This window comes from Haliotis asinina, chromosome 13 (genome assembly GCF_037392515.1).
Source record: "Haliotis asinina isolate JCU_RB_2024 chromosome 13, JCU_Hal_asi_v2, whole genome shotgun sequence".
In the NCBI taxonomy this organism is placed as follows: Eukaryota; Metazoa; Mollusca; class Gastropoda; order Lepetellida; family Haliotidae; genus Haliotis; species Haliotis asinina.
The window spans coordinates 20,342,117-20,369,494 of NC_090292.1; the positions used below are offsets into that span (position 1 = coordinate 20,342,117).

Below are 27,378 nucleotides of genomic sequence, written 5' to 3' on the forward strand. Positions count from 1 at the left end.
TCAGTCTTAACACAGCTGGTATTTGTAACATTATTTCCCGTTATAACAGTTTGTGACATTATTTTAGTTATAACACAGACAGTAATACTATTTCAGTTATAACACAGTTTGTAACATTTCAGTTATAACATGGTTTATATCATTTCAATTATAACAGCTTGTGTCATTATTTCAGTTATATCACAGGTTGTAATATCATTTCAGTTATAACAAGATGAGGCAGGTTTGACATTTAACCACTTTTGGAAACAACAAAGAGCATGGGTGTGGTGCTGATCTAGATACCTAGAAACATTATCAGGTGAACTGGATTTCGAAAGAATGACACAGCTTGCAGACATCACAAAGGGGAGCAACTCCACACAGCAAATTGTGCTGCCAATGTCCCTTATGTGTGTTACAGAATTACTAAGGGATTATAGAGGTAATTTGGCAGTTCGATTTCACACTCCACAACCCTAGACCCACATATCAGTAGATGGTCGAAAACTGAATGAGCTTTGACTGGAGAATGTGGGTGGAGGGGTACGGGGTATGGTTTGTTAATCGCAAATCAAAAGTGCAATATTTTATACTTGGGTTTACCTCCCTCGAAGAAGAGCAGCTGCGATACTGAACCCAGTCAGAGCTGGTGGATGGGCACTCATGTGTAACAATGCCTTGTCATAGGCCACTGGTTCATTTGCCGATATGCTTAGCTCTTTGTTTATGGCTTATAAGCCCGATAGGTGTTAATTTCAAATTGCATGTGATCAATGATTGAAATTGTGCATTGCATATTGCCACTAGCACGCAGGGAGGCAGACATAGAGGTGTCAATAAACCAGACATTGATTTTTCTCTGAGACAGAGTCTGCTTATCACAATAAACATGTTTTGTTTTTTTTATGTAACGAGTAGATTATTTACTAGTTTATGTACACAACCAAGATTAGACTACTGCTCACGACCCCATACTCCAGGCAAGCATACTGTTTCAAGCTCCGCAAACCTACTCACTACATATGCGTTATGAGTGCCACTTGGGGAAAAATAGTGAATTGCGGCTTTTTTTCAGCGAGTTTTTTTTCAACTTTGTAGGTTGAATTGGCATTTTGGATGATTTGTTTCGGTAAGTGGATACCGGTAGGTATCTGAATCTGCAAAGTTGAGTTTTATGTTACATGTGACCTTTAAAATAGCAGATACAGTTCTGTTGTTTGGCAGTCATTGTCATAGGAAAGAATGAGAAACAAGCACAAAACACACTAAAGGACGTGACTACAACTAAGGGATGTAACTCCAGTTTCTTTTAACCAGGGCAGATGTTGATCATCCTTCAAAATGCAACCACAAACCATGCCAGTCTGAAAGGGGTGTAGTACCTGGCTGGTTATTACACTCCTTGTCTGACACGTACATGTAATTCCTTTCCTTTCAAATTAGTAACAGTGATTCATGAGAATGTTCCATCCTTGTCGTGTTTGTGAAAACAGCCAGCAAAGGAACAAGTCGGGACCGTTCATGAGCCTATCACAGACCAAAGCTAAAATGATAATAAGTCAGTCTGTCAAAGCAGTACAATGGGATTGTAAAACACGGTACATTTTGTTTATTTTTTGTTTCATGCTGCACACACAAATATTTCACCCATATTGTGGTGGTCTGGAGTTTGGACCAGACAATCCAGTGATCAACAAAATAAGCAATTTGGCTGCAATGATGAGTCAACCAAGTCAGCGAGCCTGACCATTCTATTCCTTTAGTCGGCCCTTACGACAAGAGTTACTGAAAACCAGTTCTAAGATGTATCTTAGCAGATTTGAGCAGACATGTCAGTGATACTTTGAAAAATGATCCCTTGTGCTTAATCTGACCATTTATCTGCTTCTCCTGACAACCACGGAATATTGGAGGAGAACTATCACCAAGAAATCCCCTCAGCTGCTACACTGACAAAATAACAGTAAATTCTTGGAATAAGCTACTCAGGAACATATTTACCCAAGTCATTACAGGACAGGATCTGAGTAGCCAACAAGCTTTGACTGTTGACTGACCTGTGGTCAAGGTGTGTTTAACCTAAACCAACATGGCTGTCAGTCCTACCGGATATTGAAACAGTTTGGGCATTGCCCTACAAAAATCTTCCTGTCATGACTGTCAAAGTTTGACAGACATTGATCAAGGTGTTGCTACGAAATTTTGTTTCTCCACCCTCAGATGACCACCGGCTAAATGAATCAAAAGAATACCAAAAAGTGTTCAGTAGCCAAACCCAGATTAGCAATATCAAAGACACAGATGAATGGGCAAGTAGAATTAAAACATTTTTAATGTGTTTGTGTATGATACGACTGTTCTAGTTGACTTTCTGCTTTTATCTGTCCCTACTATATTGTATTACAATTGTGTACATTGATGCTCATGCCATTGATCACTGGACTGTCTGGTCAAAACTCATTATTTATGCAATAAATCTTGATAATTGCTGTGTGCAGCTTAGGGATAAACTCAATCATTCATTATGACCTACAGAGCTACTTGAGTGAGTGAGTGAAGGAGTGACTGTGTGAGTGTGAGTGAGTATAGTTTTATGCCTCTCTTGGCAATATTTGATCCTCTCAATGCTGCCGTCAAACCCAAATTTACTTTATTTATGTTTGTCTTGTAATTAATATCTGTACGTTTGAAATTATCTGGATATTTTTTTATAATAATGTTTATTTTTCTATCTAGTATTAATGAGCTGAATATTTTTTCAGTTGTTCCTCATTTAGTGACACATCGACGGTTTGAAATCACCCACCCTCTTATCAACACCTTATGCTGAAATTAATTCAGCAGGCTAAAGGTTAAGGAATATCACTGCAGGGGACACCAGAAAATGGGCTTCACACATTATACATATGTGGGGAATCAAGCCCCAATCTTGGGTGTGACAAGACAATGCTTTAACCGCTATGCTACCCGACTGTCCTGTTTACAATAAGACAATCAACATGCTTAACGAGCATCAGGTGAGGCAGTGAAAAATCAGCTACTGAATAATTGTATTGTTAGCCACGACAAGTGTGCCACCCCCGCCTCTCTGCTTCCTGTCAGCTATGAGTAATGCTAGGATTCTAGGAGTGACATTTAAAAACTGTTAAAAAAAGACAAAATAACTGGAATACTTGCATCCCTGTGATGCTACAACACACCACAGCATTCGGTAAGCCCTTTCAGTCAAAGTAAACAAACACTGTAAGAGTAAACATGCGAACTAAGCCTAATGGATCACACACACACTGTTGAGCTATACCTGAAGAGGTTAGATCATCACACCGAACGAGGCTGTATCAATAGATTGTATGGATTTCAACAGGTGAATACTGTACAACGAGTCACCTCTCAATACACCAACAGACTGGTGACCCTTCAATACACCATCAGAATGGCGACCCTTCACTACACCATCACAGTAGTGACCTGTCAATACACCAGGAGAATGGTGGCCCATCACTACACCATCTGAATGGTGGTCCCTTAATACATCATCAGACTGGTGGTCCATTAATACACAATAAGACTGGTGGCCCATTAATACACCATCACAGTAGTGACCTGTCAATACACAGATCAGAATGGTGACCTGTCAATACATCATCAGAATGGTGACCTGTCAATACACCATCAGAATGGTGACCAGTCAATACACCATCAGAATGGTGACCTGTCAATACACCATCAGAATGGTGACCTGTCAATACACCATCAGAATGGTGACCTGTCAATACACCATGAGTGAGTGAGTGAGTTTAGTTTTACGTCGCACTTAGCAATATTACAGCTATATGGCAGTGGTCTGTAAATAATCGAGTCTGGACCAGACAATCCAGTGATCAACAACATGAGCATCGATCTGCGCAATGGGGAACCGATGACATGTGTCAACCAAGTCAGCTAGCCTGACCACCCAATCCCGTTAGTCGCCTCTTACGACAAGCATAGTCACCTACCTTTTATGGCAAGCATGGGTTGCTGAAGGCCTATTCTACCCCGGGACCTTCACGGGTCCAATACACCATGAGAATGGTGACCTGTCAATACACCATCAGAATGGTGACCTGTCAATACACCATGAGAATGGTGACCTGTCAATACATAATCAGAATGGTGACCTGTCAATACACAATCATAATGTATCATCATCAATTTTATCACAATCTCTAAATTTTGTGACCAGTGTATTCTCATCTCCACAAACAACAGGGAAATGGTGAGATGTGAGCTACACACATATTTCCGTTATCCGGAGACATGTAGGTTATATGGAGGTCATCCACTATAAGAGGTGAACACACATGCCTTGTAGTAAACAACCTTTGGGTCAGTCACTTCTGCTGGAAATCCATTCTTCCAAGCTTGGAATAGTTTTCTTTATAAAAATACATTTTATAAATGACACTAACCAATTATTTTTGATGACTGATAAGTTGTAATAAACCAGTCATCAATTATGAGATTTTAACCAATTACCAACACAACCCTCAGTTAGTCAAAATGTTGTTGGTCTCAGAAGGTGCTTTCAGCCCAAATCATGAAAATCTCAAGAAAACTATTCCAAGCTTGGATGAATGGGCAAGATTTGAGCACAGACAGCAATTTCTGAGATATTGCACCAGAGGGAGTAAAACGTGTTGCAGGGCTCTCGTAACTGGATGCAGATATTGATGTGAGTGAGTGAGTTTAGTTTTATGCCGCACTCAGCAATATTCCCTCTATATAGCGGGAGTCTGTAAATCGAGTCTGGACCTGATAGTCCAGTGATCCACAGCATTAGCATGTGTCAACCTTGAAGTCATCGAGTCTGACCACCCATTAGTCGCCTCTTACAATGAGCATAGTTACCTTTTATGGCAAGCACGGGTTGCTGAAGGCCAATTCTACCCCAGACCTTCACGGGTCCATTTCCTACTAACAGAGGGCTGCTGTGGAGAGTGCATCAAGAGTTCAGCCAATGCTTAACATTGACTGCACATCGAAAGTAATTGAATGTCAAATGTCAATACTAGACTTATTTACTGTCAACCATCTTTATACTACTTTTGGTGTCAACTCTCTTTAGACTAGCACAGTTAAAATCTATGATATACAACCTTGATACTACTGTTGGTGGGGTATAATCACTTAAAATGGGGGCTGGTTATCAATATAGATAACCTCTGAACAGATATCAGAGAGACAACAGTGAGAGAAAAAGTCAAAAATGTCTGAAGGAAAAGAGCATATTTCACCTGACTGGTGAGCAGTGACATGTTCATGCATGACTTCTAACAAAACAGAGTCCTGGACATATTGGAAGCATACCATGAATACAGTGTCTATTCTAGGACGTTCGATTGCGCGATTGGCGCTAATAACGATCAAATCGACCCTCATAAAAACAACCAGAGCATGAACTGTCGCGCATAGCAATTTGCTCCCTAACCACCTTTCAAAAAACATGAAAAAAAGCTTTATATTGACAAGGAATGACTTTTTGAATCGCAGTCACAGAGTCAAGCTCAAGTGGCAACATGTAAACATAACAGAGTAACCTCCCTTGGTTAAAAAAACTATTGGCCCTGGGGAAACGAAATTCCATTCATATCAGTATACTGAGCAAGATTTTTTTTTGTCTGTCATGAAAGACAATGAACAATCTTATCGGTAACACAGTTTTCATATTGATAATCATGAATCTTGAAATTCTTCAAAGGCATTTAGACGTTAGTGAGTGAGCGTGTTTAGTTTTTTCTGTAAATAATCTAGCCTGGACCCAACAATCCAGTGATCAACACCATGAGCATTGATTTGCGCAGTTGGGAAGCGATGATGTGTCTACAAAGTCATTGAGTCTGACCACCCAATCCTGTTACTTGGTTCGTACAAGAAGCATAGTCAATGTTCATGGCAAACATTATTGCTGACAAACTTCTCTACCATTTCTTGATTTCTTTACCAGAATTTCCTGAGCTAGTTGATGCCCTGTCTTCAAGTGGACGAGAAAGGGGCAAGAACTAGCCCAGCAACTTTCTTGTAAACAAATACTGAGAGTGTCATTCACAACATTTGTCCTCTAATCCTTATCAACAATATGCTCAGTTATCAGTAACTTTAAGCAGCCCAAAATAGAATTTTGTTGTTAAATATCAGATATTATATCAGTCATGGAAAGATCAAACTTTCCTATCAATCCTATCCAAAATTGAGAAGTATATGCAAATCACTATTCATTTGTGCCAGTTGAAACCAAATACACAAAACATCATTTGAACTGTCAGAGTGTGTAACAGTATGTGTCATGTTTCATTAAAAAGTTGAGAACTGATTCTCTTTCCAGGGCCCTGTTTCACAAACCCTTTGTAAGCCTACGATCTTGTAACCTTTCTTATAGCTTTTGTATCTATCAGTATAGGAGATATAAATGTTATGACAAAAGTTACAAGACCTTTGTGACAGGGAGCCCAGCTGTATATCGCTGTTTGGGGATGTTTACAGTAAGTGGGCGCTTGGTGCAGGGAGACAGTGAACACTTCATTCTGCAACCACACCCTTTTCTCGTCACTATCAGCGGCTAGACTGGATCAACTATTCATGAGAGTCACACTATCTGTGTTGCTGTGAATATCACCCCATTCAAACAGGCTGTGTGTGTTGACTTTGTCTGACCCTCATACCACTAGTCTATGTTTTTTCTTGACCATGTAGAGCTGTAGGGTTTTTGTTTAAACATAGGATAGAGGCAGAAAATATGAAAATAAACAATATCCATGGCATACACAATATAATAATATTATTGAGAAGAAATACTATGTTCCCAGAATTTAGAAAATTATTTGCAGCATCCTCTTGCTTCCTGCCAGGTTCTCAACACCGTGAAAGCATAGTCTTAATCACTGCCTCCTTTGACAATGTTTGAAGCCTCTATTATGAAATGATAATTCATACCAAAATTCATCATTAACTGTAACAAGTACAAGCAATACATTAGCATTCAAATTTTAGGAAATTATAAATATAGAATATCAGTTTCATCATGTGTGAGTAATAGCTTAGACAAAGACTGTTGTCAAAAGTAGTAAAACTTACCTCACAGACATTCTATTGAAAAAGGTATAAGTTATGAACACACAATTTTACAGAGTTAAAATCCTGGCCTGAGGTAATCAGAACCCCACTGTAAGACAAACCATTCACTAAGACAAGGGTTATGTCTAGACAGGTTATAACCGGTGTTTGCATTACGTTATTTTACTATAGGTGTTGGTAAGTTTACCTCGTCAAAGCAGTTTATTAAACTACTATTATTTCATGATACCTCAATATTCAACTCCCTGACTGTTTGCTATAAATCCCCTACTATCTTCCTATGAAATCCACCTCCCCGACTGACTCCAAAAGACCTGTCCTTCCTGCCACCACCCTCGTCCATCTTCTCATGTAAAAAGCTTTCTCCCGTCTGTCTCCCAAATAACCCCAGTCTTCCAATGAAAACCCCCTAACCTGACTGTCAATCAACGAACCCTACTTTCTTATCATGAAAACTCCTACCCTTGTTGTCTCCTGATGACCCCAGTTTCCACACTATCTTCCCATAAACAACCTTTAATTCCTCACCATCTCCTAATGACGCTTCCTTCCTGAAGTATTGTCCACGATTCCTCCATCCCCTAGCGTCTCCCCATAATCAATACTTGAACCTAGTCCCCTCACCAAAAGATACACCTGCAGCTGTTTTACCAGGTAATGCAAACACCTACAAGACAGGTATGCTAATTCTATTTAACCTTGATAAATGTGCACATTGAATAAAGTTTATATCATCAATGTCAACACATGCTCGACTAGGCTTCAGCATTCAATAGGGGAGGCTGTCTGGCCACGCTCTCACTCCTACTCAAAAGCTTGTCAATTTTTGAGCAACATGGGTACAATGTGTGAAGCCCGTTTCTGGTGTTTCCCGCTGTGACATTGCTGAAACACTGCTAAAAGCAACGTAAAACCATGCTTACTCACTGACTAAAATTTGAAATATTTGTATCCATGTCCTTATATAAATCAATAAAAGCTTCAACAATTCAAAAGTTCTGTAAATGCATTAGAAGAATTGAAAAAGGTATTAACAAACAATGAATTCCATAAAGTTGTGAACTTAAACATACTATCAGGATTGTACTTTCTTAGTAAACAGGTTACATACAAGTTCTAGATTAGTCTTGGGTGGAGTCGCATTTGACCACTTTCAGAAAGGCTGACTGTCTATTGATAGCTTTCTACCTAGGGAGATAGGTCAATTTATGAGTGTCGAGTACACAAAGTAATACTGTGAGCTACACTCATGTAATCCCTGAACACACCCCTTTGTCCATTTTGCGGAAGTCCTGGTGGCTCAGTGGGTTAAGTACATAACTCTGAGCATGCGGGTTTGAATGGTGAAACTTATAAACAGAAATGAATTTGTGCTTGACTCAAAATTTGAAAATGTGTTAAATCTGAACATGGTGTAAATTACAGAAAATGATAATGATAAAACAACTGACTGGATTTCAAAGACAATATCTTACACTACAACCCTGTAAAAAACTGAGTCTAGACCAGTGATCAACTGCATGAGCACCGATCTACACAACTGGGATACCAGCTTGACCAGTTAATTCCATTAGTCGCCTCTTACGACAAGCGGTTACTGAAGACCAGTAAGGTAAGCCATGACATTGCTTGCTTTTAGCTACTAACTGACAAACATGGTTTAAGGCCTAAAAAGCCATTAAATTCAGCTAGCTAAAGACTTTAGTACTTAGGAAACTAAAATAGCACTCAAGCGATTGCAAAAGGTACGAATGATATACACAGTCAGCACTCGTTAACACAACACTGGCAATCTGGCAATCACGTTAATACGACAAAAATTAAAACAGTAAAAATCACTTGATAATCATACACTCACATTCGACTCTGACATAACAATCTAGCAACTGATTATTGTAAATACATCGAAAAAGCATTTGTTAATCAGACAATCAAAACGGACGGTCGAATTGGTCCGATAATTCGACAAACAATCACATGTGAGTGGTAATTAATGTGTGCCTTACTGGCAGCTGGACACTGATGTCGGTGACCTTCACACTTGTGAATTGGAAATACAAGATAATTAACTGAGATGATTTAATAAAAAAATAACAATAGATAACAATAGATACAACTGTATAAAATGTTTACAACAGACCTGAGTTTTCATCACCCATATATTATTATATTTTATTACTGGAATATTTTTACATATGATGAAGATCACAAGATCTACCATTTTTTAAATGCATGCACCAGAATGATGATCATGATGTTCAGTGAACATTGATACTTTCACACAAATACATAAATCTGACATTCTCGTTAACACGACATATTTTCCAGAAAACCATAAGTGTCAGGTCATTGAAGAGTTGACTGTATACATGTGCTGAAATAACAAGCTTGACTGCTACAGTTCTAGTTTTCTACCTCTATATGAATGATGGAGGTGTGCATCCTGAAGACACATGCCACGGTCTCACATCTGCTATCTCGTCAAGCTACCAGCGAGTCCTAACTTAACTGATGTATTGTTTCAGTTAGGTGTATCCCCCCCGTGGGTATCTGAAGATGAACAGGTCGTATGATCCACTATACTGGTTGTGGGAAACAGCCTGATGGATCTGGCAGTCTGACTTAACTGGGGGATAAGGCGGACAGCATGACATTATACCTAGAGGATATGGATGTTCATCAATCACTGGATTGTCTGGTTCTGTGAGCGAGTGAGTTTAGTTTCACAACACTGTTAGCAATGTTCCAGCAATATCACGGCGAGGGACACCAGAAATGAGCTTCACACATTGTACCTATTTGGGAGTGAGTGAGTTTAGTTTTATGCCACACTCAGAAATATTCCAGCTATATGGAGGCCCTCTAAAATAATGGATCAGACAATCCAGTGATCAAAAGCATGAGCATCGATCTACGCAATAGGGAACCGATGACGTGTCAAGCAAGTCAGCGAGCTGACCACCCAATCCAGTTAGTCGCCTGTTACAATAACAGTCGCCATACCCCCCTTGAACGCGACAATTAATGCTTTAACCACTGGGCCACCCCACCACCGTGTAACTTTATATAGAAATTGCAGTCCCAAATATAACATTATACAGAGTACATTAGTTTTACAAACCTTGATGTGGGCAGGTAAGTAAATGAGTGAGTTTAGTTTCAGCACTTTCAGCAAAATTCCAGCAGGATCACAGCTGGGGCACCAGAAATGGTCTTCACACAATGTACCTGTGTTGGGAGTCAAACAGGTCTCTGGCGTGACGAACCAATGCTTTAACCACTTGGCTACCCCACCACTTTTATGTGAAGGAGGTAAAAAATGACGTAGCACTTAGATGATGACAGTTTTGGTTAACCCTGTGAGTAGGGAACAAACAACTGTATAGAAATAAAACCTGCCCAAGATAACAAGGGAACTATGGATTGTACCGCTTGAGTGAGTCTCAATAACACGGTTCAGCTGTCTGGTGTCAGTGTAAATAAGACATCATGCTTGATGGCAGCTATAGATAGACTAGTGGGATGGTATTAATGTGGACATACACTGGCTCTGTGGGATGCCAGACTGGTACATCACACACGAAAGAGTCCAGCAGATAAGTTGAGTTTGGTCACTGAATTGAAAACTGTTTCCAGTCATGAAATTTGGCATGATTGTTGCTTATACCATTCTTATTAACTAAAGATTGAGATGAACATGGAGATTTTTCTGGGTTACATCATTTATTCTTGAGTAAAACATCTCATTTCTTGTTCCGGTTCCATCATCTGGTAAAACTGATCAGTAAGTGTTAACTCTGCCTGTGATGTCACAATGCTTATGACGTCACAATGTTATGGCGATGTATTATATGTGGAAGTCAATGGATACAGCTAACAGGGCTAATAGAAGTACATGTTATTATAAATATATGACATATAAAATTTTACTTCAAAATTGTTGCATTAGCTTAGAAATGTACAAGTAGTTCTTATAAAAAATTGTTGATTAATTTAGAAACGTACAGTGACATATATTCATAAATATAAAGCATTAGCAGAGCATGTATAGAAATTATGGCTTACACATGGGACCAGTGACGAGAGAAGGGTATTGTCTTATTGTTTTATGTACCATGCATTAGGCAGGTACACACCCTGATCACTGTTGATTGTTGTTTTGGTTACTTCTGATGAAGACAGCTTCCATCAACCTGCATTTCCTCCAGTCACAAATGTTTTTTACTGCAAGAACATATGAAAGTTTATTTGGGATGATCTAATAATTGCTTTACTGATGTAGTCTATATGAAAAATATATAAAATATGTGAGGCCTCTCAACCTTTATTTAATAAGAATGGTATAAGCCACAATTGAGCCAAATTTCATGTTTGTAACACCAAGTGCACTAGTTAATCACTTATCCTCTTGGCTAAAAGGGTTATAGCTGTGTTAGATACCCGATCTTGAACTTGGGGTGTCAACTGAGGAAGCATTTACATCACCAGCTGATATGAATTGGCTGTGATCTAATTCCTAATTTCCTTAATCTATATTTCCTCACCATATAACATCTATTCCTTCATCAGTGTGGTATTTGTTTGTTAGACTTAGATAGCCAAGTCAGGACAAGATAATCAAGTGATTGTGAAATTCACTCATATACTGACTAACATGGTTTAACACTGGAATATTGGTAAAAGCAGTGTAAAACCATACTCCCTCCCTCACTCATAAGCATATCTGAAATTAGTGAAAAAGTTCTTGCGCAAAATAACCTGCATCCAGAATGATATCAAGAGTGTCTAGCAGACACTGATTCTGATCCATTATCCTGCAGTAAATCATTGATGACCAGGCTCCAGACAGAGCCAGACAGATGTCCAACGGAGCATGTCCTGTGTGAGGGTCTTGTTTCACACTGTGTACTCATTGTCTCATTCAGTGAATAATTAACATAATAACCTACCCACTATGTCTCGTCTCTCTCTTGTCTCAAGGGGTGCATAATAAATGCAATAACCTATCCACTGTCTCTGGTATCTCCCGCAAGAGATGCCAACCCCTTAGTGTTGTGAATAGTGGTTTAAAGAATCAAAATTAGTAGATTGACTATAAAAGTAGTATATACTGCTGACAAGTATTAGATGAGCCATGACCTGCCAAATGACCCCAATTTGCATATATGGGAACGTCCTCCAAAACATTCCATTTGAAACAAGAGGGCAACAGGTTGTCGTCTAAATATTGAAACGTTCAACTTCTTTGTGTGAATTGTGTCATGTAGTTTTGCTGAAGTAAATCTTTCTATAAGACACCTGTTAAACAGTAGCAGTTTTGAGTTCACACCATGGTCAGCATGTACTGCACATGCTCAATCGCCAATCTACCTGTAGGAACCAAGTGTATTCATCCAGATTACTTGCCCCACCTGTTTGTCACAAACGCATTTACTGCACTGGCTTATCTAATACACCTAAAGCTGTAGAAGTCAATTGGAAAATATTTGGTTTTGTGGAACCTAAAGTAAGTGTTTGAGTGAGTGTGAGTGAGTAGTATACCGCTTTTAACAGTATTCTAGCAATATCACAGCAGGGCACACCAAAAATAAGCTTCACAGATTGTACCCAACTGAAGCAGAATCGAACCCTGACCTTCAGCATGATAAAGGTTTTAACCACTAGGCTATCTAGCCCATAAAGTGTTTCAAATCTAGCACCAAAGTACATCTTCAGGGGGACATAGTTTTCCTTGAGCCAGATTAAATAAGTTGGACATTCATGCAGATTTAAGGTAAAACTTGACAAAGTAATATTATGGTGTGTGACCTTAACATTGGAGGTTTAAGACTGAAATGGTTTAGTCTTACCCTTGTGGTAAAAACTCAGACTTGCACAAGTCCCTTTGGTAAAAAAATTAGCTTAAATGATAATATCTGATAAACAAACTGACTGGCGCTCTTTGAAGTACAGTCCTTTTACACAGACTTGATATGGATATTCCAAGTAATGCCACTAAAAGAAGTACATAGACTTGCCTGTTTAGAATTAATATACAGTCGAACCCCATTGTCTCGAACTCTCGTCTCGGTTGAGACGAATTCTCGGATGTGTCGAACTGACATCTCGGTCCCTGCCGATTTCCTTATATTTATCATTATTTTTACCCTGATGTGTCGAACTAGATGTGTCGAATTCCCGGTTGTGTCAAACTCATTTTAGGGTCCCCAAAGGCTCTAACAAGTACAAATTTACCCTTTTGTCTCCAACTGTCAAAGCTGGTTGTTGCAACTGAAAACTTCAGTCGCGCAAAAGGAAGTCATCCTCATAAACGTGCTATCTAAAGATCAAAAGTAACGATTAACGGACTCAACAATCAAGTGACATGTTTAACTACACATCTATACACACATTGTCAGCACAGTTACCAACTGAACTTTATTCAAACAATTAACCATAATTAAGTTTTTACCAGTGACACGTTGATCACGGACCGACAGGATATCTCTAAACAAACAATGGCGCATGTTGTTGTCATGTGACAGTCTATGTTAGCGGTCATGTGATTTCCTTGAAAATACAAAATGAGAAGTGGGGAAAACGGAGTTGGATTATCTAAATTGATGTTTTGTTTTGGGTTTAGTATTTAAGGTGTAGGATCATTTTTTTAACCAGTACGGTTAGTAACATGGCAGAGCAATTCAGCGAAGGACCCGGGGGGATGTGATGCCATGCCCGAACGCCAAACAGACTGTAATTTCGGATTTTTTTAAGAGATAAATTCCCCACATGTACACGTATGTACATTATTATTTCGTTTTTTGAACTATACAACTTTTATAACGACTGAAAATGAATTAGTGCTGTCAACTAAATGGGATCGCTTGTGAGTTTGTTAAATTATTCTTGTTCTTATCTTTTTGTATGCATATTTATTTGCCATGACGAATAAAGTGATTGAATTGATTTACATTTGTATATGTTGTAATTTAAAGATCAATACTGCCGTAAACGTTTATTGCAAAGATATATTGTTCGTATGTGTATCCTACTGCAAAATAACGATGTGTTAAGCACCGGGGTCGTGTTGGTTCTTGGTCTTTTCAGTGCTGACGGATGTGTCGAACACTCGGATAAGTCGAACTTTCCCCTTGGACCCGACGAGTTCGACACAACGGGGTTTGACTGTACATTCATAGACTTTGCATTGTGTACAGCCTTTAAAACAGGCTAGTGAGTGAGTGAATGAGCGAGCAAGGCTTGATTTATGAGATGTTAACCTACTTGCACCATGTGCAGCCTGAGATAAAAACCATATTGCACCAGCCAGATTCCAGTTGCAACATAGTATGTTAAAAGGTCAGAGGTGGTGATGCACATAAACCTATTTCCATCAGAGGTGGTGATGTACATAAACCTTTTACCCTTGAAACCATAGTAACAGAGATGCAGCTGTTTACATGAGCTGCCATAACCCGAAACCTATCGATAAATAACAATATTCGTTGCCACAGCAACATTTAGAAGAAATTTGACATACTTATGCGTATAATGTCCGACTTACTGTTGATTTATTTCTAAAAAAATGACTTGCACCTGGTGCCAGTGTGTCTAATAAATAGGTCACACTTTGTAATACTGAGTTGCACTTGTGCAAGTGACAAAGTACTAAATTGAGTCCTGGTGAATGATTAAGTGAGTGAGTGAGTGGTATGCTGCTTTGGGCAATATTCCAGGAATATAACAGACATGGACACCAGAAACGGGCTTCACACATTGTACGAATATGGGGAATCGGCAAGGCTACTGAAACCAGTGTTAACATGGGACAACCAGGATTTGAGAACAATGATTTCTGGCCTGCCCAAAAGATATATATATCTGCACAAAGAATTGTGGGAACTCACTATAAAAAGTATTCATAAATATATACTCAGGTCACATCCTCCAACAATGACTGTTTCCTGTGTGGCTGATAACAGGAGGAGTGGTGCTTGGGTTTGAATGAATGATGTCAATGACTTTTAAATGTTGACTACAGACGTTCGTATTAAAGATGGGACAGTCTGTGAAGTTACATAATATATGGAAAATATAATGACGTGAATTCTACGACATTCTACTGGAATGTGAGTGAAACAGCATGTTCAAGCCGGCGCTGCATACATCCACATATACCTGAGACTCACTCGTACACCCAACACTTACAGCTACTTATTATAAAAAGGATCCTGACAGTTACACTACTTAAATTACACCATCTTGTTTCAGCTACTGACTGAATGACATCTAACACTCATGACACAACTTGCTGTTCATATCTATTTCATGCATACCGTGTTAGGCATACAAATTTGTTTATGATGTAAAGTGAGAGCATGACTTAAGTTTTACAGTGCTTCAGGAAAATCATGGTTGGGGGCACCAGAAATGGGCTTCACACATTAAACACTTGTCGGGAATCGAACCAGGGTCATTGGCATGAAGAGTAAACACATTATTTTCTGGGCTACCCAGCAATCATATTCTACTGAAATGAACACTCAATACTACTCAAGAACACATCCAAGCACTTTAAAAAAATAAACTGAAACAGAAGGAATATATATTTACGTACTCCCCACTAATCAGTTCACTTTGGTTGCATTCTGTGCTCAGGGATTTACAAAAAGACACCTAATGCCAGTAATGGTTATCAAGTGTGATTCAATATCAGTAAACATGATAAAAAGTTTTCAACACTATTCAATATCAAACATAACGATGAAACGTACTGATTTTTTAACCTAAGTCAAAACTCAGACTTAAGTTGGTTTCGAGAAATCGGGGCCAGAGCTTGACAGCTTGTGTGGTGAAGGCATCAAAGTGCTACAGGTGATATATAAACGCTTTTGTAATTGAAAATTACCTGAAAAGGAAATTGGATTTTGTATATGCCAAGTCATAAAAAATGGCATTGATCAGCATTGGATGAAGCACATAGACCATCTGCCATGCACAGCATAGCAAGAAGCAAGCAGACATCACACTCCTTGTGTAATCAAAATGCACAACAACTGTAGATATCACAATGACCCAATTCTTTTGACAGATTAAAATGCATGTATACCCTCGCAATCATTCATACATTAACACACAACAGGCAAAGGTCAATGTGTAACATGGAAATTCATTACCTTGAGTTACATAGTAAACCTCCACAGAATGACAGCTAGATCCAGGTCAGGGTGATATAGGTTTTATCTCACATGAAATATACGAGCGTATATTACCCACTCAGGTGATATACAGTTGTAACTCTCAGTGGGACATCGCCATGCTCTAGCAGTGTACTCCAGATCAACTTGTGATGATTCATAGCTGGCCATTGATTATCTCCCTTAGTAGACTCTCCCAATAACAGAAATCAATAAAGATAGCCATGTTGTACGTGTTGTATCCACTTGCTGGTACAATGCTACATGGATCAAATTGCATCTCAATTGCAGTAATTGTGACGTTGATGATTACGATGAGGCAATTAACATAATTAACTTTAATGATACTGACATCCGGCATGACGGTCATAAAGTAGTATGTCATGGTCGAGATACTTTCAGCTGCACAACAAATACTGTTTAAACATAGGACTTTAATGCAGAAACTTAAATCTAAAATACTTAAGGGATTAGTGTACATTATATATGAAGGACTCCAGATACTTTTTCAACATCAGGAGTACATACTTACATACATACTTAGTTTGGTTTTTTTTCAATACAGGTGTACTGCAGTACCAAGGAGTACATTTAGTGTACTGAATGGAATTTAATGATGTGTGAGTAATCGTGTGTGAGTAATCGTGTGGGAGTAATCGTGTGTTTCTTTTCATACATGTACCACAACATTGTTACAGGTCCATAAACAACAAAAGATTTCTTTTTCAGATAAATACATCCACAAACGATTTTAAGACCTTACAATCTTGCTATTGTTTGTATCTGGTATGTTTTCTAAATATCCTACTGTATTGTGCATATTTTTATCCATATGCATGTTGATATGGCCCAAATATCTGAAGCACTGATATTTGTGAAAGGAATGGTTTGATCAAAAGCAAATTCAGAGGGGAAATAGTAATCCATTAATCCATTTTTCACAAACATACTGCAATTTTTTCATAATCAACTGAATGAGTGACTGACTCAGTTTAGACTGACACTGCTTTTAGCAATGTTCCGGTAATATCACAGTTGGGGACACCAGAAATGGGCTTCAAACATTGTACCCATGTGAGAATTGAAAGCTAAAAGGGCATAAAACAGCGTACCTTTCCAATCAAGGATACCCCAAATCACACTGGCCTTGATTGATCTGTGATGACCACATGCTGTACAGACGGCACATATGCTACATAGACGGCAAACAGCTGTCACAAGCAGCCTCTTAGTGATTAAGAGTTTCTGAATACTTCAGGAAATGAAACCCATAGCGATGAATGGCACCACCTGTGGATCGTATGGATGAACTGATCTACTTAATGCTGTAGAGGAGGCAAAATGATGCTGTTACTTGACGAGTGAGTTTAGTTTTACTCCGCCTTTAGCAATATTGCAGCAATTTCACTGCAGAGATACCAAAAATAGATCTGTACCCAAGGCTCGATTTAAAAGACGTTAACATACTTGCACCAAGTGCAACCTACGATAAAACGTAGTTGCACCAGCAAAATGCCAGTTGTGCTGCTTTTATTGCAATATGTAATGACAAAACTATTATGCAATGTTTAGAAGATAAATTAGCTGACAGAATTTTGCTTGCAATGTCAGATTTATTGTTAATTTATTTCTAAAAAATTGACTTGCGCCTGGTACAAGTTAGATAAATATTGGGTTGCACCAGTGCAAGTAACAAGACACTAAACTGAGCCCTGGTACCAATGTGGGGAAATCGAACCTGGGTGCTTGGCATGTTGATCAAACACTTTAACCACTAGGCAACTGCACCATCCACTAAAGGGAATAACACATGGACCGGTTGGTGTGTAGTCAGTATGCTGTGTCTGAATGGATATCTAGGTAAAAACTGTTGCATGGTGTTCGATTTTATGAACAATATTTACATGCAATGAAGAGAATGTGAGCGAGTGAGTTCAGTTTCACACTGCACTCTGCAAGACAATCCAGTGATCAACAGCATGAGGATTGATCTGCGCAATGGGGAACCGATGGCATGCATCAACCAAGTCAGATCCACCCAATCCCATTAGTCGCCTCTTAAGACAAGCACTCACCTTTTGTGGCAAGCATGGATATAATGTGTGTAAAGCCCAGTTTTGGTGTCCCCTGGTGTGTGATACTTCTGAATATTGTTAAAGGCTGCTTAAAACCAGATTCACTCACTCACTCACTCACTCTTTCACTCATACAGACTGATGTCAATAACTGACACTGTCAGATGTTCTAACCCAAGTGTCATGGCTGGTGCAGATCAATATCTGGTGTACTGCAATCACTGACAAGCAGATCAATAATTCTTGCAGATCCAGCTTTACATAACTACATGTGCACTCAAGTCCACATCCGCCATAACAACCTGCCCTGCAAGGTAACAAAATCCTCACAGTGAATAGCCAGCCCTGTTGCAGAGCTCTGCACTTCATTACAGACAGCCATCTAAGCTCCACACAGTCCCCAGCGTCTGAAACCATGTATGGAGATGTGACACTTGCAAGTGAGAGAATGTTATATTTAAAAACGAGAATATTTCGCTCACATGATAACGCGCATGTGTGTGTATGTGTGGCTACTTGTACTAATCTGGTTTAGTAGTGCTAGCTCACTGAGATACCATTTACAATCCCACAATTAAGCATGAATAACCCCACTCAGACACATTATACTAACTCTGAGTCCAGTCAGTCCTTCAGCTCAGCGGGTGGACACTTTAACCTCTAGACCACTGAGGCAGTCTGTCTCACACTAAGTCCAGTGGCTGTCCAAAAGGAAAGGCTTCCAAAATAAGATATTTAGTGGCCATAACATTTCTCAGTCCAGTGCTGGGATTCAAACCATGGACCGACTGATCCTAAGTTCAATGCCTTGTCCACTTGACTAAAGATGCTAAGCCGTCAGCAGGCTGACAAGGTAAAGATCTATGGGATGATTTCACCCCTAGTTATACTAATATGTCACAGAGCTCCAGATGATTTTTCATTCAATGGGGTATTTACTCCCATGTCTGTTTATGCATGAGTAAATGCAGTTTTTGAGGAGTAATTAGTATTTTGTTTACTTCTACTTGTTTTGTTAGTGGGTGAGTGAGTGAGTGAGTGATTGAGCAAGTGATTGAGTGATATCAGTTTACTTTTACACTGCTTTTAGCAATATTCCAGCAATATCACAGTGGACCCTAGAAATGAGATTCACACCCTGAAGGGAACTGAACCCTGATCTTCGACATGACAAGGAAATGCTTTAATCACTACCCTACCGCCCTTGTTAAGATGTGAACAACATCCCACAAAGTTTAAACAAAGTCAGAAATAGACCATATGCTTGGCATGGTATATTTGAAATCAGAAACACACTCATCTAATAAATTAATCTAAACACCATTATAATGCCACAACAAAGTCAGAAACAGACTATAGGTTGAGTTCTCTCTCTCTCTGTCCTGAGATGTGCCTTCTGCAATGTAAACATGGCCATGACATATTGTGTTGTCCATCTGCAGCACTTCTTTCATCAGCGGCAATCATCACAACAAACACAACCCATGACAAGAATCAGTGAAGTATATCACACTTCCTGCTTGGCCAGTAGGCGTGCTCTCTCTCTCTGCTGGAGTGCTCTATCTCTCTGTCACTATCACAGTGTAGTCATATAGATCTACATCAAGAAAAATATAAGCAGGTGAATGTTTGAAAAATGTTCTGTGTTCAATGAGTAAATGAGTTTAGTTTAGGCTGCATAAAATAAATTACATATTTCTCGGGCATGTTATTTTTAAAAGTGACAAGGGCAGCAGGACTTTGTTCTTAATTTTTAACAGAAAAAAATGATGAGGGACTAACACATTTTTATTTTTTTCTCAGAAAAGTTTGGGAAGTTTGGAGTGTGTTAATAAGTTGCAGATACAGTCACACTTATCCTTACAGACACTCATTCTTATAGTGGACCAATAAATGCCCAGGAAGCGGTCAAGTCAAAACATTTTTTTAAAATGGTAATAAAAAAATTGTTACGCGCACATATGAAAGTGACGCGCCGATGCCAGAGAAACATTTCACTTTTCTTATTTAGCCTTAATGCTGCCTCTAGCAATATTCCATCAATATGACCTTATGGGTATACGAAAGGGGCTTAACACTTTGTAACCATCTGGGGAAAAGCACCCAGTTCTTCAGGTTGATCAGCAAACGCTTTAAGCACCAGGCCAACCCATCAGCCCCTTCCATGTTCAGTGAAACCCTGACACTTCATGGAATGTACTTGAATACAGCTTTGCCTTGCATCAAAATATGACTTTTACAAAACCCAAGCATCTGCCAAAGGCTAAAACAACTGTGGGTATTGAACCCAACTGGCTACCCTCCTTCACATTATCTTGTTTTGAAAAAGAAGAATGGAGATAGGCAGTGTTGGCTCAAGAGAGGGTTTTGGACTGTTTTGACTCATCAAATTCAGTGAGGACCCCTCTATTCTACATCTGCCCATCTATTTAACATTGGTGGGGGTCCAGAAACATTATTTTCATCAATTTGGACCCACTCAAAATTTCACCCAAATCTAACATTGAGATAGAGGTCATGTTTAAAATTATTTTAATAAAATTTGGTTACATGCATACACATGTCTGTGTCTGAGTGACTGACTCACAGACTGACTGAACTAGTATGAAGCACTGTTGGTTCATCACCTTCAGCCGGATGGAGCATGAAGCCAACTAAGAATTTATTCCCAATCTGACACAGACTGATTCAGAACCAATGGTCCTTCTTTTATGGTGCCCTTGCCAGACAGTGTATGGCCATAAAATGCTGATGCTATGTAAAATTGTAAGTAAGGGTAACAAGAGGTTAAGCAGACTAATCGGCTAACCTAACTCTGGCAGCCATTCTCTCCACAGACAAGATACTGTAGTTTCCTAACAGTAATACCTTACATGATGAAAAACAACATACACAACTTACAAACATTCATGAGTCAAGAGAATAATGTCAGGCAATCTCAGATGCTATCAACAACTTTTATGGGGTAAAAGCTTAAAAATAAAATGAAACAAAATATCTCAGCTACGCATCATATATCTCCTCTATCCAAAGTAATAACTGCTATATTTTTTTTTCATTTTCCTTAAAAATAAAACAGCTGTTGTTGACATGTTCTGTAAATACAAATAAAGTGAATGAGTAAAAATTTAATGTTAAAACCATTTCAGTCATATAGAGACAAATAAACAGATTATATAGGAATTCCATAGGAAAAATGGGACAATAGTTTTGGGATACAAACCCTCACCGCTCCGAGTAGTTAAGAGTAGTTGTTATACAAACACTAGCCTTCCTCAAAGGCTGTACTGAATGCAAAAACCATGGCTGTATAGTAATTCTATCTTTCAAAGAGGCAAGTCTTGATAGGCAGTAAACTACTAATTATACACATGCACACAAGTTAAGCCACCCACTATGTTTGTGATCTGCCTCTTTGGATACTCAATGGTAACTATCATAGCGAGGTCTATGCCTGTCATTGACATGATAGGTTTGATTATGTCTGGCAACTAAATGGGCGATGAGACCGGTGGAATCAAGTGTCTAAAACTTGATTTTCACGATTTATATGGTAGGGGTTGCACATGCAGAACGTTTTCCTTGTCATATCTTGACGATCTTAGGTTCAAGAATCTATGGAAGACTAATTCAGTCATAAACATTTAGCTTGTATTTCTGATCTTCAGAGATGAAATCAAGACACTATGAAAATAGTGGCACTTAACTTTTGTGCATATTTATATATGACCTTAGCGACTTAATGTTCACGTCTAGGCAACCAGGTGAAAATGTAATTTAAGAAACCAAGTGAACCAGTTTCATAAACACCTCATACCTGTCATTTGGCAAACAGGAAAATCTGGTTTACATTTCACTGAACAGGTGAAACAGTTTTAAAAAGACCACCATTTTGAACAGTTCCAGTTGAATGTTTCAAGGCAAGCCAGCTTGGTCATGGTGACTTGTGAGGAAAGTTCGGAGTGACAGACTTGAAACCTGTGTATGTATTTAAGGTGCTGACACACAATCAAAGAAAACCTGGGTTCAAACACTGAACTGATTTCAGGTACAGCAAACTGCAGCACTCCCTGCTGGGCCACCCGTGCCCCACGTACAATTCTGTATGGTGGAAATGTCTGCATTCAAAATCAATGTTGGTCCTTAGGCCCGAGGCAGAATGAAAACTACTCGGACGCACAGCTTTTGTTTTCTGTAGGTTCTTGTGGCTGACAGCTTTTTCATCCCCAGTAACTAAGAGTATTATTTCAATATTCAATTAAGGGCTTACATGTTTTCGTCAGGACCCATAAATTCGTGGTTCTGCATCCTTAAGGGCTGCAGTTTTTCAGAGTTAAGGGAAAACACTATCCTTGGACCTACCTAAAAAGAGTGAGTGACTGAGTTTAGTTTTATACCCTTTTAGCAATATTCAAGCACTATCACAGACGGATAACTCCAGAAACGAGCTTCACACATTATCATGTGGTGAACTGAACACGGGTATTTTACAAGATGAACGAACGCTTAAACCACAAAGCTACCCACCCTCCTAGTGTGAAGGAGTTTCATTCAGCTATGAACTATACTGGAGTTACATCACTGCGGGTGAGCGTGATGTAAGAGGAAAGAACGAAGTGATGCAAACAAATCAAGAAACATAACTGGGGTGAACCTGGATCCAAACCCAGGATCACGGTCTGCTGGTTGCCAAGGGACATAACTCTTCCCAACAAAATGCATCAAAAACTGGGTCAGTTGTGCCTCTCAGTGAGTGAGTTTAGTCTTTAGCAATATTCCAGCAATATCATGGCTGGTAAACACCAGAAATGGGTTTTACAGAGTGCTCATGTTGGGAATCGAACCCTGGCCTTCAGCAAAAGCTCTAACCACAGACTGACCAAAGGCTCACAGTTATGAATAACAGCTGAGTCACTATGACATTTTTTAACTTCACATATTGTCAATATGGTAGAATAAAAGTCCAAATGAACAACAAGATCATGCAACCTCACTCAGGACCACGGCCTATCACAGTGACCCATCTCTATTGGCAGGTCAACATGTGTCACTGGGTTGGTAGTATTTACCACACCACTTATTTTAACACTGAATAACGAACCTACAATGGAGTCACATGTACAGTTAAGCGGCCTTGTTCAGCAATGCTTGTCAAACACAACCTATATAGGGTCCTTTTATTATAGCGAACTGGCATGACTGAATGACAGCTCATAAGGTGTAAAAACTTGTATGATGTGTGACCGTAAACCTTATTTAACACAGGTGTGAATGACAAACTAGGAATGCAGACTATAGCACTGTTCTGTCTATTCATGCTTGTAACACACTGACAGTACAGTACTATGGGGGCAATGTATGTGAATAGGCTGGCTATTTTTTGCATCAAGTGAGTGAGCAAATTTAGTTTGTTGGCAATATCACAGCAGGGACATCAGAATGGGCTTCAGACTTTGTACCCATTTGGAGAATCGAACCCAGGCCTTCAGAATGTAGAGCGAATGCTTTAACCAGTTTACCACTCCAAACATCAAGATATGGAACAGCATTCTTTGACATTATGTGAATTTATCCTCCTCTACAACACCATTGTTTTTAACAGATGACCCCATATGACTCATTTACTGTCTTTTCAACTTTCAATTATTCAATTAAAAAAGAGATTTGATTTCTTTTAAAGGTTAATGTTAACTATGTATGTGAGTTTCTGTCTGATGACAAATCTCAAATGTTTATTATTAACTTCAAAACAAGAAGAAAAGAAACGTAAAACAAATTATTTTTTAAAAAAAAACTACAAATTGTAGGTCCATTGTGTAAAAAAGTTGAAAAATACAGTCAAGTGTCAACACATCAAACTCCTGAAATCTCTACTGACTTGTCCAACAAGCTATGACAACAAACACAGACTGAATAATCCTGTCTTATCTCCGCTGATTAAAACATCAAAGTCGGCCCACTGACCAAACAAGGTCAATAGCAATGACAGCATTACCATACACTACAACGGAAATATAAGGCTCTACATATAGAGCTAACCTTAGGACAGATTTCTGCCACTAACCACGCCCCACAACATGACCCTACACTCGATACTACTACTACTAAGGACGTTATGATACATAAGCTTCACGAATCAACGCATACCTATTTTCACAGCATTATTGCGTAAATTCAGTTATATTTTAAACATTAATATTTCATATTTATTATTTGTCTCTGAAAAGATCAAAACTTCTATTGACAGAGGTTAAGTTTCCCATCTTTGTGCAGTGTCTATTCTAGAACTGAAAATCTAGGGGGGATTTGTCGCCCCCTTACAAAAAAAGAGGGGGGGATTTGGAAAATCTAGGGGGGAATGCCTGTATTACCGTCTTTCAAAATAGTGTGGATGTACGAAAGTTATTGCAATCACCACCAGTGAAACTATTGCTCATTTTATTTTGGCTACAATAGTCACATATCATAGCAACCAAGCTCATTTTGAGAGAGCCATGGCCATTCCTGCAACCATTTTTTTCTGAAAAACACTTGGTTTGGTATTTTTTCAGAGTCAGAGGGACCAGGGTCAGTCTCTGGGTTTAGCTCGCCTATCGATTTACACCCCTCCTCAACAGACGTATTGGTCTGGTGGACATGGCGGACACTGTTGCTTTCTCAGTGGTATTTTGTGCAAATAAGTCAGTTATTTTCACTCTTTTGCATGGCATTATTCACGCCAAATTACCACAAACCGTTGTAAATAAGAACTTTGTATTCATTTGTCGTCTGCAACTTCAAGTGATAATATCGTCTGATTTTGAAAACGAACTAATAAACGAGCTAAAACGAACTGATGTTCTGAAAAAGATTGACGAAACTGTGTTTTGCAAGTGCTGTACACAAGCAATATGTTTATTGTTCATAGTTTAACGTTGTCAATTAATTAATTAATTAATCATAACTTCATCGAAAAACGTTATCTATTTTCATACTGATATGAATGGAATTTAGTTTCCCCAGTGCCGATAGTGGTTTTAACCAAGGGAGGTTACTCTGTTATGTTTACATGTTGTCACTCGAACTTGACTCTGTGGCCGACTCTGATTTAAAAACTTATTCCTTGTCAATATAAAGCTTTTTTCGAATGTTTTTTGAAAGGTAGTTAGGGAGCAAATTACTGTGCGCGACAGTTCACGCTTTGTTGTTTTTAAGAGGCGCGATTTGATCATTATTAGTGCGAATCGCTCAATCGCGCGTCCTAGAATAGACACTGTTTGTGCATGAAAAATAATCATGCGTAACTCTCATAACATAAAAAAACATACAGTTGTAAAATGTAAACGATACATAGACATAGTAAAACTGATACTTTCAAAATTTAAATAACGATAGAGTTTTGAATGTATCAATAACTGTATTATCTTAGAAAGAGTATTGATGTATCAATGTATCATGACATCCCTACAAACTACAACCTCAGGAAAAGTTTCTGTCCCTAACTGTGACATTTGACCTGACTGGCTTCTGAATTTTAATGGGGTCATTTTTTACGGTAAATATGTCACTCACTTCAACTTGATAAATCATAACACACTTTGAAATCATTCTAGATTAAGGACTGATAAATGATGAAACCCAAGTTGACATTAAAATTTCAGATTGACATGAATTTATTTTTCACAGGCATAAGTTTTTCAGTCCTAGCTAGCTAAACAGGCTAGTAAAATTTAGAAACTATTTCATGCACTGTTTGTAATTACCTACATAAAGTGCTATTTTGAATGCTTAAGCGAGTCTAATGATTCAAAAAGAATTCAAGGCAGGGCTGCAGGTGAAAGTTACACTCAGCCATATCCTTCAAGGATGGCTAAATGACGAAATATGTAAAGATTTTTAAGCCATGACAGAACTTGTTCCGGTCATAACATCCAGCTTTCGAAATATGCTCTTGTCATGATTCCAGTGTTTTAATGTAAGAATCTACCAAATGTTTGTCATTCAGACCCCAAATCAAATATGCTCAATCATAAATGCTGATCTCAGCTCACCGAAACTGATATGCAAATGCTGGATATCCTCTTGAAATTCTGATGCCTATAAAACTGTCAGCCATTAGCAAGGCTATTACTATTAGCAATGATGCAGATTATCCTGAAATTAATCAGTTCTTGACATATTTCTAATACGGTACAAACCAACACTCACATTTTGTTGACAACCAAGCCTCTTCGCTCCCTCAACAATCATACGTCCTTGATACAAATCACACTTTTGCAATCTCAACCAGTGTTACAACAGACATATTATTCCTCGTCATTGATCCAACAGCATGTGTCTCTTGCATATAGAAACATGGTATGTATGTCTGCCAGACTGTGTGCTGTTTGATAAATTCAGCTCCACGTCAGAAAGTCAGGTTTATAGCTTGTGTCATGTGATGTTCACAAGAATTAACATGTACAGAGACAGACTGGATGTAGTTTTTTTTCTTCTTTTTTTTTCCTTCTGTGCTGAAATCAGCAATATTACAATGACGCTGAACAGCCCATGAATCGCAACTGGGTTTTTCTTGTCATGTTTTTAAATAGAACACTAAACAAGAGTGTTTACTTTTCTATCAGATTTCATTTTTTTAAAACATTTTTTGAGCATTTCTGTTGATGCTCGGTACATGTGACAGGTTGGTGAATAATCATCCATGGCCAGGACAATCCAATGATCGACATCATGAACATCAACCAAGATAGCAAGCATGAACAACTGATCCTGTTACAATCTGCATGGGTCACTATATTTCCTTACCAGTGAAGGGATTAACCACTAGGCTACCTCAACCACCCTTCTTGTCCCTACACATTTATCCAGTCTACTTTTTCTGAACAAGCTGTCTCACTCCGTTGCCTACAGAGCAACAGTGTCCTGGAACAAACTTCCACATTTTTTGTCACATTCAAATCCCTGATAACAACATATTTGTTCAGGATAGCCTTTTCAAATATGGCTGTGTAATTTGCTACATTCTACCTGTAATTTGAGCATGGACTGCATGT

At 38.7% G+C, this 27,378-nt stretch overlaps 1 protein-coding gene across 5 annotated transcripts in view; it reads right to left on the bottom strand.

The window, feature by feature from the left end:
• The window catches only part of LOC137259219 (coronin-2B-like), a 93,051-nt gene that overhangs the window by 51,131 nt on the left and 14,542 nt on the right, over positions 1 to 27,378 (bottom strand). The gene's annotated exons all lie outside the window — the stretch shown is intronic.